Source organism: Macrobrachium rosenbergii, chromosome 44, assembly GCF_040412425.1.
Source record: "Macrobrachium rosenbergii isolate ZJJX-2024 chromosome 44, ASM4041242v1, whole genome shotgun sequence".
NCBI lineage: Eukaryota > Metazoa > Arthropoda > Malacostraca > Decapoda > Palaemonidae > Macrobrachium > Macrobrachium rosenbergii.
In genome coordinates, this window is record NC_089784.1 from 20,313,004 (window position 1) to 20,325,503 (window position 12,500).

General features: G+C 36.2%; 2 protein-coding genes across 4 annotated transcripts in view; one reads left to right on the forward strand and one right to left on the reverse strand.

Moving 5' to 3' along the window:
- The window catches only part of Plod (procollagen lysyl hydroxylase), a 106,095-nt gene extending 106,067 nt beyond the window's left edge, over nt 1–28 (reverse strand). Inside the window, exon 1 of one of the 3 annotated variants that reach the window (XM_067087880.1) lies at nt 1–28. This exon is cut by the window's left edge and continues 288 nt beyond it. The gene's annotated coding sequence lies outside the window, so the exon portion shown is untranslated. The other 2 variants (XM_067087879.1, XM_067087877.1) reach the window with 2 other exon arrangements.
- Gbeta76C (guanine nucleotide-binding protein subunit beta-2) overlaps nt 1–12,500 on the forward strand; it is a 79,868-nt gene that overhangs the window by 44,551 nt on the left and 22,817 nt on the right. The gene's annotated exons all lie outside the window — the stretch shown is intronic.

Here is a 12,500-nt window from a genome sequence, read left to right on the forward strand (position 1 = left end):
AAAAAAAAAAGGGTCAGCTTCATCAATTACTATAATGAGGTCGTAGTACCGTCGTCTACGTAAGTGCTGAGAAAAAACTGTTATAAAAACCGTCACCCATCACTCGTGCAAGGGATGACGGTAGACGAAGTCACGCGGATGTCACCGAACTTGTGAAAAATCAGTCCAGAGCAGTCACCAGGGTTTTAAAAAGCCCTTTCTTGAATCCCGCATGCGGTACGACATTCACATCCACACTGAACAAGCTCGTTGGCGGTAGTTCTTTAATATACAGCGAGAGAATTCGGTCCTCGCTCACGCGTGCACTGGGAGAAAGTCCGTCACATCATGCGATTCTCTCTCTCTCTCTCTCTCTCTCTCTCTCTCTCTCTCTCTCTCTGACACGCAAACACACACACACACACACAAACACAGAGCAATGAGCGTCACTTCGTTTGTGACATCTAGGAAATAGTCTCGGCTTTCTTGTTAGCCGTTTGGGTCTATCTGTAAATTGCTTGTTGGTGTGGTTCACGAGAGAGCAGTACTGGAGATACGATATCTTTCTTGAGCAATAATGGAGACAACTTCTCTCCTAAGCGACGCTGGACACGACGTCTTTCCAAAGTGATACCGGAGACATGACGTATTTCCTGAGAAATACTGGGGACACGACGTCCATCCATAGCATTAATGGAGACAAGTCTTTAACGAGCAACACTGAAGATGCGACGTCTTTCCTGAACAATACTAGGGATACGACGTCTTCCCAGAGTAATAATAAAGACAACGTCCTTCCCGAGGAATGAGACACGACGTCTTTCCCTAGCAATACTGGAGACACGACGTCTTTCCTTAAGAATAATGGAAACTCGCCATCTTTCCTAATCAATATCGGAGACACTACGTCTTTACTGAACAATAACGGAAGCACGACGTCTTTCCTGGGCAATAATGTAAGCACGACGTCTTTCCTAATCAATACCAGAGACAAGACGTCTTTCCTGAGCAATAATGGAGACGCAACGTCTTTCCTGAGCAATAATAGAGACGCAACGTCTTTCCTGAGCAATAATAGAGACGCAACGTCTTTCCTGAGCAATAGTGGAGACACAACGTCTTTCCTAAGCAAGAATGGAGACGCAACGTCTTTCCTGAGCAATAATAGTGACGCAACGTCTTCCCTGAGCAAGAATGGAGACGCAATGTCTTTCCTGAGCAATGATAAAGACAAAAAGTATTTCCTAAGTAATACTGTAGACAAGACGTCTTCCCTGAGCAATGATAGAGAAGAAAAGTCTTCCGTAAGTAATACTGTAGACACGACGCCTTTTCTGAGCAATAATGGAGACACGGCGCCTTAACTAAGCAATATTTGAAACACGACGACTTCCATGAGCAATAATGGAGGTACGACCCTTTACCACCCGGCAACAAGAGCCTCAGCATCACTTTGAGTGTGTACGGCAGTTTCCGGTCTCATCTTGGTAGTGGTTTAATCAGGAATTTAATTAGCATTTCTTTCCTTTCATTTTGTGTATAATGAGAGCCTCGAATAGAAGTCAAAACGGAAAGGAAATGTGAATTCACTTTGACTTTTGTGATGTGGGTAGTTGCGAGGTAAAAAAATAATTAAAGTTAAGAGAAAGAGAAACTTGTTTTGATTTTGAAGGCTTGTCCCACTCGCGTTTCTTGTGGTAAATAAACCACTATTCCGGAAATCATAACTTTCCAAAGTCGGGCTGAAAATATTGTGAAATTTATCCGTCCGACAAATTCTCGTGAGCAACGAGAGCAAGCGCATACGTGACTGAAATCAGAACCGCTCCGAGCAACTAATTACAGCGTCTTCAAGCTCAGTGCCCAATATTTGTAGGATTCCTGCCATTACTCTTGGCTCCCAGAATTATTATTGAGTTTTCTTTACAGCATTTGCTCGTATCTCACTAAGAAGATTTAAGCATCCTTTCTCTGCGAATGCCGATGCTAATTTTGATGCTGACTGGAGCGCAAAGGATCGAAATGTGTCCGATGCGGAGAGAAAAGTGAGCTCCCACGGTTTTTGGATCCGCTGTGACGTCACGGTCGGCCGTTCCACACCTCATTTAGGTCGTTAGTTCCGGACGCACACGTACACATGACCTCACGCTCAGCATTCCCACTCCACCAAATTTTCCATCTCTCTCTCTCTCTCTCTCTCAGCATTCACTGCCTGTATAGCTTCCGATGAAAACAATTGAATTGTCGCTGTGATGGCTATAACATAGACACACCATCTGTACTGGCTGAAAGCCTTTCATCTCAAAGTTATTTGAAAAGGGGAGGCTGCATATCAGGCGGGCTCGTAGAGAGAGAGAGAGAGAGAGAGAGAGAGAGAGAGAGAGAGAGAGAGAGAGAGAGAGGAAATCTGTTACACTTTATGCTTGCTTCTTCTCTGGGTGATGACTCCGTTATCCACGATGCGTATTTCAAACACAAAGAAGGTTCCGGCTGTGCTGGGGTGTAAACAACTAATTCATGGTGAGTTCCCTTTGCAAACTAAGAAAACTGGAATATATTTAACTGGCCGTGATCATGACGTGATCTCTGTTCACGGGGCATGAAAGAATCTGTATTGTAAGCGTTTAGGAAAGCTCAAATGCTAAACTATTCACAACGTTATGCCGTGAATAAGTATATTCACTTCGAAAACTTGTCGTAATCTTTCACAAAATCTTAAAATGTGATGTAGAGCGTGGCAGACTTCTCACGACGACGTTGTTGACGCATTCGTCTTTGTAGACTTCATTTATGACAAAATCATCGCATTGTGCTTTTGTATTACTCTTATTAATTTTCTGCTCACGTTTTTCTTTCATCTTTCGAAGCGTTTTATGAGTGCTGTCTCTGTCTTTAACTCTTCAAATTGCATCTGTCGAGCCTCTCGCATATGAGACTGACGCAAAGGCTTCATATTCGGCGGTAATCATCGCTTTGAAGTAGCCGGCAAATTCAGACAACGGAAGCTGCTCCTTGCTCAGTTATGAACTTTGAGTTCGTGACGCCAGATCACCAGGGCAGTTATTCGTTACAAGATGTAAACTACTCGAAACATTGTTAAGGAAGTGACGATTGTTTCCATAGCACGATTTTCTGCCTTTTTATCATTCGCCTCGTTTCTGTAAAAACAGCAAATGTTGCTGACCAGGTGGAGAAGCACACTGGGTCAGGGAGAGACAAGCAACAACAGTATGCACTTGTCTTTCTAACAAATACAAGAGCTGAGCCAAGATAAAGACAAAAAGTGAATGAATGCAAAACAAAAATAGACAAAAAAAAAAATCGATTTTTTTATATATTCGAAAATCATTTTCTAATTCATATTGAACTGACCTCCTTTCAATGCAGCGGAAAAGTGTCTTTTTTTTTTTTTTTAGCCTTTCAAAATGTAATGTGAAAAAGAATGATATTTCCATGTTAGGGTTGAGTGCGTCGATGTCCCATTCTAAAGTTGAACGACCTCAGCGCCAGAGGGAGGTCTATCGGCCCCGCCGGCCCGCCGCCGCCCCGCGCCCCCTTCAGCAAAAGAAATCAGGTGGTCAGATTCAAGGGTAATGGTCGATTGTTGTTCGTTCAGTGACTTGCAATCTCGTCTTCCCGTTTGATACTGAATGTCTTTGAACCTCATAATGGCATATTGTTCTAATCCATTAAAAAGGAAATTTCACTGCAGTTGAAGCTCTTCTTTGGGAGAGTCGGTAGAGTTGTGGCTTAGCACTCGTTAGGCCCGAGTTCGACTCTCCGGCCGGCTAATGAAGAGTTAGAGGAATTTATTTCTGGTGATAGAAATTTATTTTCTCGCTATAATGTGGTTCGGATTCCACAATAAGCTGTAGGTCCCGTTGATAAGTAACCAACTGGTTCTTAGCCACGTTAAATAAGTCTAATCCTTCGGGCCAGCCCTAGGAGAGCTGTTACTCAGCTCAGTGGTCTGGTAAAACTAAGGTATACTTAACTTCACTGCAGTTGATAGAAGTAGACTTCAGTGCTACCCGTAAATCGTCAATACTGATAAGGTTGTCATCTTCAGTCTTCCTTTCAATGAGCTTCAAGCAGGCTCACCAACATCCTGTTCATTTCTTTCCTCCGAAAAATGGGCTAGATGAAGTCTGTCATGTTCTTTAAGCTTTTAGCAGCCTGAGTGTTAAATAAGTAAATGGTGCTAATAAAAATATAGCGTTACATTATTCGTGGAAAAGATTAACACTTTGCACTGTCTTTGTCCTCATGTATACGTATTCATATGTGCTGTCGTTGGAGAGGATATGTAAAGGACGTTAAGTGTGTATCGCTAGCGTATCCAGGGGGTGGGGGCCACCTGGGAACGTAGCCCCCCCATGAAAGTAATGACAAAAAAATAATATTGAAGATTTAGATAATAATAACATAAATGAGAAATAACATTCTAAAGACGGGTAAATACTTCAGATATCAACTACTGAATTCTAAATAAAATGCTTGCATTATCCCTGTCTCTCTCTCTCTCTCTCTCTCTCTCTCTCTCTCTCTCTCTCTCTCTTTAAATATTTGTATAGTATAGATATATAAGTATATATATACATATCTATACATATATATATGTATATATACATATATACATATATATATATGCATGTATAATATGAAAATTGGCGCCCCCATGAAATTTTTCTGGATCCGCTAGTGGTATGCATGGCATACAAGTCAAGTTGTTGAATGATTAAAAGTTTCTGTGATGGGAGCAAAGTGCTTGTTAGAATATGCTGACGCGAGAGTGACTGGTTTGGTGCTAAGATGTGACTGAGGCAAGAGGACACTATATCTCCATGGCTGCTTAATATCTATATCACTGAGTGTGGTGAGAAGTAAAAAGAAATAAAATAAAATGATAGCAGATGTAGGTGAAATGCTGTATGATAAGGAAGTGAGCTATGAAAGGTGAGTGAAATTCTTGATGTTTTCAAATAATGCTCTAGTGACAGGGGACTGTAGAAATGAGAGGGAAAGTTTGAAATCCTTCACAAGAGGAGAAGAGCAAAAGTAAGCTTATCAGGCCAAATGTAAATCTGGTAAATGGGAAATGAAGTCCAACATGGGTGGTGGAAGAATAAAGCAGTTGATCTGTATAGGCACCTTGGAATAAAGATAACGGATAATTGTATAATGAAAAGAAATGCGTCACTGAATAAGTGAAGCAAAGAAGCAAGTGTTTGCAAAAGGTCCAGAAGAAGCTCAGAGTGTCCAATCGATACTAGAGGGAATATATGGAAGGGTTGTTGACCCAACTCTGTTTCTTGCAGTGAAAGGAAAATGTTTGGGTTAACGGATGATTTATTATCTTTGCTTAGTATATGTGGCGTAAAAAGAACTGCAACAATAAGAAAGTAAGCAATGCGTTCAAGAATGATAAAGGCAGGTGGGAGTTTACATACACCTACAAACGACCCGCGCGCCTTATAGAGACTTATGGTATTCGACGAGTTGCTAGAAAATAAGCAAGTAAAAATGCGCCGAAGTTTCTTCGGTGCAATCGAGTTTTCTGTACAGCGTATAATGCTGTACGAAACCCTCAGCCATGAAACTCTCAGCCACAGCCCATGAAACTTTCACCCACGGCCCGGTGGTGGCCTGTGTTGTCGCGGTCATGGCTAACATTAACCTTAAATAAAATAAAAACTACTGAGGCTAGAGGGCTGCAATTTGGTATCCTTGATGATTGGAGGGTGAATGATCAACACACCAATTTGCAGCCCTCTAGCCTCAGTAGTGTTAAGATCTGAGGGAGGACAGACGGACGAACAGACAAATGGCCACCTCAATAGTTTTCTTTTTATTGAAAACTAAAGTGTCTCTCGAAACGCTTCTTTTAAGTTTTTGCTTTTAACACTAATATTTAACTTATGAAGGACATCAGTGACAGGGCATTTTTTAAACAATACTATGAATACAATGAAAAAATATATATAAAGAATTACTGGCTAATATGGTTTTTAGGTTCTTTGTAAGAATAACAATAAAAATAAATCTGAAAACTCTTAAATAAAACAGAATATAAAATAGCTTTTGGCAGAGCAGAAAACAGAGGATTAAAACTCGAGAATTATTTTCCCCAATATTTTTGAATGATGTTATCAAATAATCAACTACAAAGCGAATATTAATTCTTCAGTTCCTTTCCTCCCCTCTATCCACTGAATATTATCAGTTTTGATAAAATATCGCTGGAAAATTAACGATGAAATTACTGCATATCTGACAAAATTGCGCTTTTCCGTTTCATTTGGACAACTACATCAATTGCAATCACCGAAAAACTCTAAATCAATACAGGCCTTTCGAATGAAAGGTGACGCTTTATGGTAGAAATGACTGAATGCACAGACACGCATACACATATACACGCATATATGTATGTCTGTATGTATTATATGTATATATACATATGTATACATACATACATATATACATATAACTATATATATGTATATATACTGTATGTATATACACACACATATACATTTTCACGTATATATATGCATCTACACAATATGAATATTATATATATGTCTAAAAAATGATTACAAGTGTGCAAACAATTTACACAGATGTGTATAAATGGGTCACCAGGTGTACGCTTTTACACACCCCCAATTATCAGCGCGTGGTTTGTGTACTTCTGTTCACTTGTGCGGATGGAGAAGACGACCTCTCGGTTAGAATTACATGAAAAATGAATGTTAATTATCGTTGGTATGGAGCTGTTCCCCTCACAGGTACAAAGTACATCATTAGCATGATTCGTTATGCTGAAATCTAACGGAATTTTCAAGCATGAATGTGAATATATTCATCTTTTGTGGGGGGGCTTTCTATGGGTTTATGAATTCGTTTGAAATTTTAAGATTATATTATGCAAAGTATGAGATTTTGCAGCAAACTTTTTTTGGAATTTTAATATCATATTATATGGAAGAATGAAATTTTGCAGCACATGAGTAGAAATAATTTTGATCTAACCAGGAAGATGCTGTATTCTAATTTTGAAAATTAGATTGATTAAAAAATATCTTTTCACTGCAATATCAGGTCGAAATATCATTAACAATTTCAATTTTTCGAGAAAGTTGAGCACGAGAAAGCGAAGAAATTCGCAAAATGACGTCAGCAGAAATGTAAGAGAAGGATCGATAGAAAAAAAACTAATCTGTGCAGTGAACTGGAAAACAGAAAACGTTGTGAAAAAAACAAAAAAAAAAAGAAAATAAAAAAATGCGCGAAAGACCGGTGGTTAATCACGTAACGATCTACATTGGCAGCTTTCTCTTCACGCACGGAGGACAAGTTTACGTGAGTGAAGTTTCTTTCTGAAATCTAAAGACTCGTGATAAGAGAAGTGTGAAAAAAAAAAAAATAAATGAGGGATAGTCAACAGGAAAATTAGGGTTTTAAGGTAAGTCCAGACATTTCTGTTTAGCAGAGATTATGAAAATGATATCGATATCATCTTTCGATTTAATTCATATACACATACACACACACACATATATACACACATATATATAATATATATATAACATATATATGTATATATATATATATATATATATATATATATATATATATATATATATATATATATATATATATATATATATATATATATATATATATATATATATATGTGTGTGTGGGTGTGTCTGTGTATGTGTTTGTGTATGTGTATGTGTACGTATGTATGAAATTCATAAGTGTTCACTCACTGTAAGAAATATTTTTAAAGTGTGGATGAAATACTATTTTCTTAGGTCATTTGAGACAGGTAAGTCCCTCTTCAATGCTAGCTGCGCATGAATTTGACGTATGTCATTAATTTGACTTATTTACACTCTAGAATGTTTTATCTGATCTAAGAATTGCTCTGTAACCCAGTGTATCAGATACAGTTCAACTATAAACGCGTTGGAAAACCATTCCATTTATAATATGGAAGATGACTTTTAACTAGGAAACCAGTAGGCTTTATTAGGTTGAGTATGCCTTTATTAAATTATTCGAAAATACATACACTATATATATATATATATATATATATATATATATATATATATATATATATATATATATATATGTGTATATATGTATGTATAATATATATATATATATATATATATATATACCTTAACTAAATTATTCTGATAATATATAAATATTTATATGTATATACATGTTATATATTTATATGCATATATATATAATTTATATATACGGTATATATCTATCTATCTATATATATATATATATATATATATATATATATATATATATATATATATATATATATATATATATATATTTTCTGTGAAACTCGATCTCGTGGTACATTATTTCTAATATATATATATATATATATATATATATATATATATATATATATATATATATATATATGTGTGTGTGTGTGTGTGTGTGAGAGAGAGAGTGTGTGTGAGAGAGAGAGAGAGAGAGAGAGAGATATCGTGTGCGCGTGCGCTCTAATGGTTGCGACAACTTCCGGGTGGTACTAAGGCATTCGTGTCTTGCAACTGCATCCCGGCTAAAAACGTCGTGTGGCTGTTGGAATCCTAGTATACATCCCCGACGTTCTTGTTCCTCGTGCGTCACAGCACTGCTGGGTAGCCTATTATTTCAGAGGCAATTGTCCAACCAATTAGAGTTACAGCAGGCAAAATGAATGCAGAACTGTACAACGGAGTAAGAGGGATGGTTATATTCTGGTGTATAGCAACGTGTCCTATTACTACAATACACCAGATGCATATCTAAATAGTGCGATAAATTCATATATTTTAAATGTGTCAAAATTAATTCCAGATGAAGCACGTGACGTCCGTTTAAGGCAGCTTATCACTGAGACCAAAAACTAAAATTGAAAATTGTAAGTCTCTCCGTATTGGTTTCCTTCCCATATTTGGTGTAGTAGCAGACACTCTGGCTCTGAGAGATCCTTGATCCTGAATTCATCGAATACTTTCAAGTTCCAGACGTTAGCCGCAATCTTTCCCTTTGCATCCTGTTATGTTCATGATCGAACAGGGAAAGACAGTCAGAGAGAGACCTTACAACAGTTCAGGGTGATACCTTAAGGCTGCGCAAAATGTAATTTTTTTTCTCTCTCTTTCTCTTTTTGCAAATTATCTTGAAGGGGAAACTATTTCCACAGAAGGAGAGTGACTACTAGAGAAGGATTTGCCCAGCAGAGAAATAATAATATCAGCAATTCCCTTCAGTTATTGTTTACACATTGCCACCCTGAAGACATAATGTTTCTTACAAGTTATTTCCTACAAAGGCACATTTTTCATCTTTGGAAGGAAAAACTACGAGCTTTTCAATCAATGAAAAATGTAAACTACAATAACTTCATGGTGAATAACAGTTTTTGATGGTAAAATGTTCATGGAATAAGATATAGGTATAAAAAAAATATGAAATGTGCAATCGTCATAGCAAGATAAAATACAGAGAAAAAATAAATTACACGGAACAAATGTCAAAAGGACGGCAGATGACAGAAACACTTTTGACCTTAACACAATTACCCTGTCATCTTTACACCTAGAAATAAGTCTTGACTTCATGCATCAGTTTGAAAATGGCCGTAGACATAAATCAGAATATATGCGCCCTTTAACACAATATAATGAAGCTTAAGAACCAGTTTAAATGTCACGAATAGACGCCACTTACAAATACAAGGAATACAGAACCATTGGATTACAGGCGACAAAAAACTTTAGGTGTTACCTATGGATGACAAGAAGGAATGTCCTTAAAGGTCTTCATTGAAGTTTATGATCTATTCAGATAAGACCCGCCACTTCGGAGAAAGAGTTACAGCAGAGTTGTTGCAAAAAGAAACAAGTAAAAAGTGCAGGTTTTCTGTACAGCCGCTACAGCGTATAATCAAGGCCACCGAGAGTAGATCTCTCTTTCGGTGGTCTCGGCATAATGCTGTATGAGCCGGGGCCCTTGAGACTTTAACCACGGCCCGGTAGTGGCCTATCCTATATCGTTGCCAGAAATACGATTGTAGCTAGCTTTAACCTTATATAAAATAAAACTAATGAGGCTATAGGGCTGCAATTTGGTATGTTTGATGATTGGAGGGTGGATGAGCAACATACCAATTTACAGCCCTCTAGCCTCGGCAGCTTTTAAGATCTGAGGGCGGACAGAATAAATGGGGACAGAAAAAAGTGAGGACAGAATAAAGTGCGGACGGACAGAAAAAGCCGTAACAATGGTTTTCTTTTACAGAAAACTAACACAGAACAATAAAGAAAGAAAATTTATCATCTCTATGATTTGAAGTGTTGTTATTTTGGACGTAAGAACAAGACTGCTTATTGCAAGAAAAACATCCGATCAAAATATGCCAGGAATTGTGCATGGGATGAAATGTTATTTTAGATCACAAGGATTTTACAAAGGACAAAATGGAAATCGACTAAACAGTTAAAAACGTCCATGGTAAAAAAAAAAAAACATACCTTATAATGGGATGCTTTGGTTTTATATAAGTTGGCATAAACAGATCTGAATTGGGAGCAGTTTTAGTTTTCTGTAAAAGAAAACTCCTGTGCCGGCTTTGTCTGTCTGTCCGCACTTCATTCTGTCCGCACTTTTTTTCTGTCCCCATTTATTCTGTCCGCCCTCAGGTCTTAAAAACTACTGAGGCTAAAGGGCTGCAAATTGGTATGTCGATCATCCACCCTCCAGTCATCAGACATACCAAATTGCAGCCCTATAGCCTCAGTAGTTTTAATTTTACTTACGGTTAAAATTAGCTATAATCGTGCTTCTGGCAACGATATAGGATAGGCCACCACCTGGCAGTGGTTAAATTTTCATGGGCAGCGGCTCATACAGTATTATACCGAGACCACCGAAAGATAAATCTATTTTCGGTGGCCTTGATATACGCCGTAGAGAAAACTCGATTGCGCCGAAGAAACTTCGGCTCATTTTTTTACTTGTTTGCTGTAGGTTCCAGGGAAGTCATAAAAGGTATTAAACCATTAAAAAAAAAAGCTTCAGAGAACTTGTCCAGTGAATCACTCAGGAAAGTAGAACATCGCTTGAAGTTATATGAACCGTATAATTAGCACTTGAGGGCTAATTAAGGGTGCTAAAGCATAGTTAACAGCTGCTCGAAATAAGAGCTCTGAGGCCACTGTCACTTTGTGGTTGAATAATTATTTCCCTTGATAATTGCTCAAGCATTTTTTTTTTATATTTTTTATGATTTATTACATCTTCAAACTGCCAAAAGATAACTATCAACTGAGAAATTTTTTGGGGATTAGATATTTGTGACAGATTAGATTCATATGTTGTACAAAGAAAAACAGAAATTAGATATTGATTAAGCGAGTATATTAACTCCCCAAATTTCTAACGTCTTTTTTTATTATCACACAGAAATCAAAATTTTGATTTCAGATTGGTTGTAAAATAAAACCTCAGTGAATATAGAAAATACAAGGTTTAATCCTTAAAGTGGTTCATTTTAAAAATAAAATAAGTAACATGGCTTATATAAGACATTAAATGACAGGTATATATATATATATATATATATATATATATATATATATATATATAGACATATATATATATATATATATATATATATATATATATATATATATATATATATATATACATACATAATATATATATATATATATATATATATATATATATATATATATATATATATATATATATATATATATATACATATATACAGACACATACATATATATATACATACATACATATATAAATATATATACATTATATATATATAAATATATATATATATATATATATATATATATATATATATATATATATTATATATATATATATATATATATATATATATATATATATATATATATATATATATATATATATCACTCCTTTGAATTCGTCATATCTACAAGTTCATGAACATCGTTGGCACTTAATAACTATTTATCCTGTCCCTTTTTCCGCGTAAATTTTCGCTCAAGAGCTGCTTCGTAACCCTTTAAATTCCTCTCACCCTCTCGGTGCAGATTATTAAATTTTCCACGAGTCAATTTTCGTCGTAATATCCTACCTTTACTCAGGCAAGAATTCAGATATAAATAATTCACGTTTTCTTCAGTCTGCCTTCATTGCTTGAGTCTGACGAACATTTTCTTTATTTGCAACTTCTTTATGTTTTCATTTTGCTTTTACCAAGTTTTTCTTATTTATGACACACTAATAAACTCTAGGCTTTTGCTTGTTCTTATCCACCTATAAAGTCTATTTTATAAAAATGCTATATATAGTTATATGATATTTATACTTAATATGCAAACATTTTAGCTAATTACTCTACTCCGATTTCATTTAATTATATATGAAACTGAATGACTAGGTGTTCTTTTAAGTCTGCCCAAATAAGT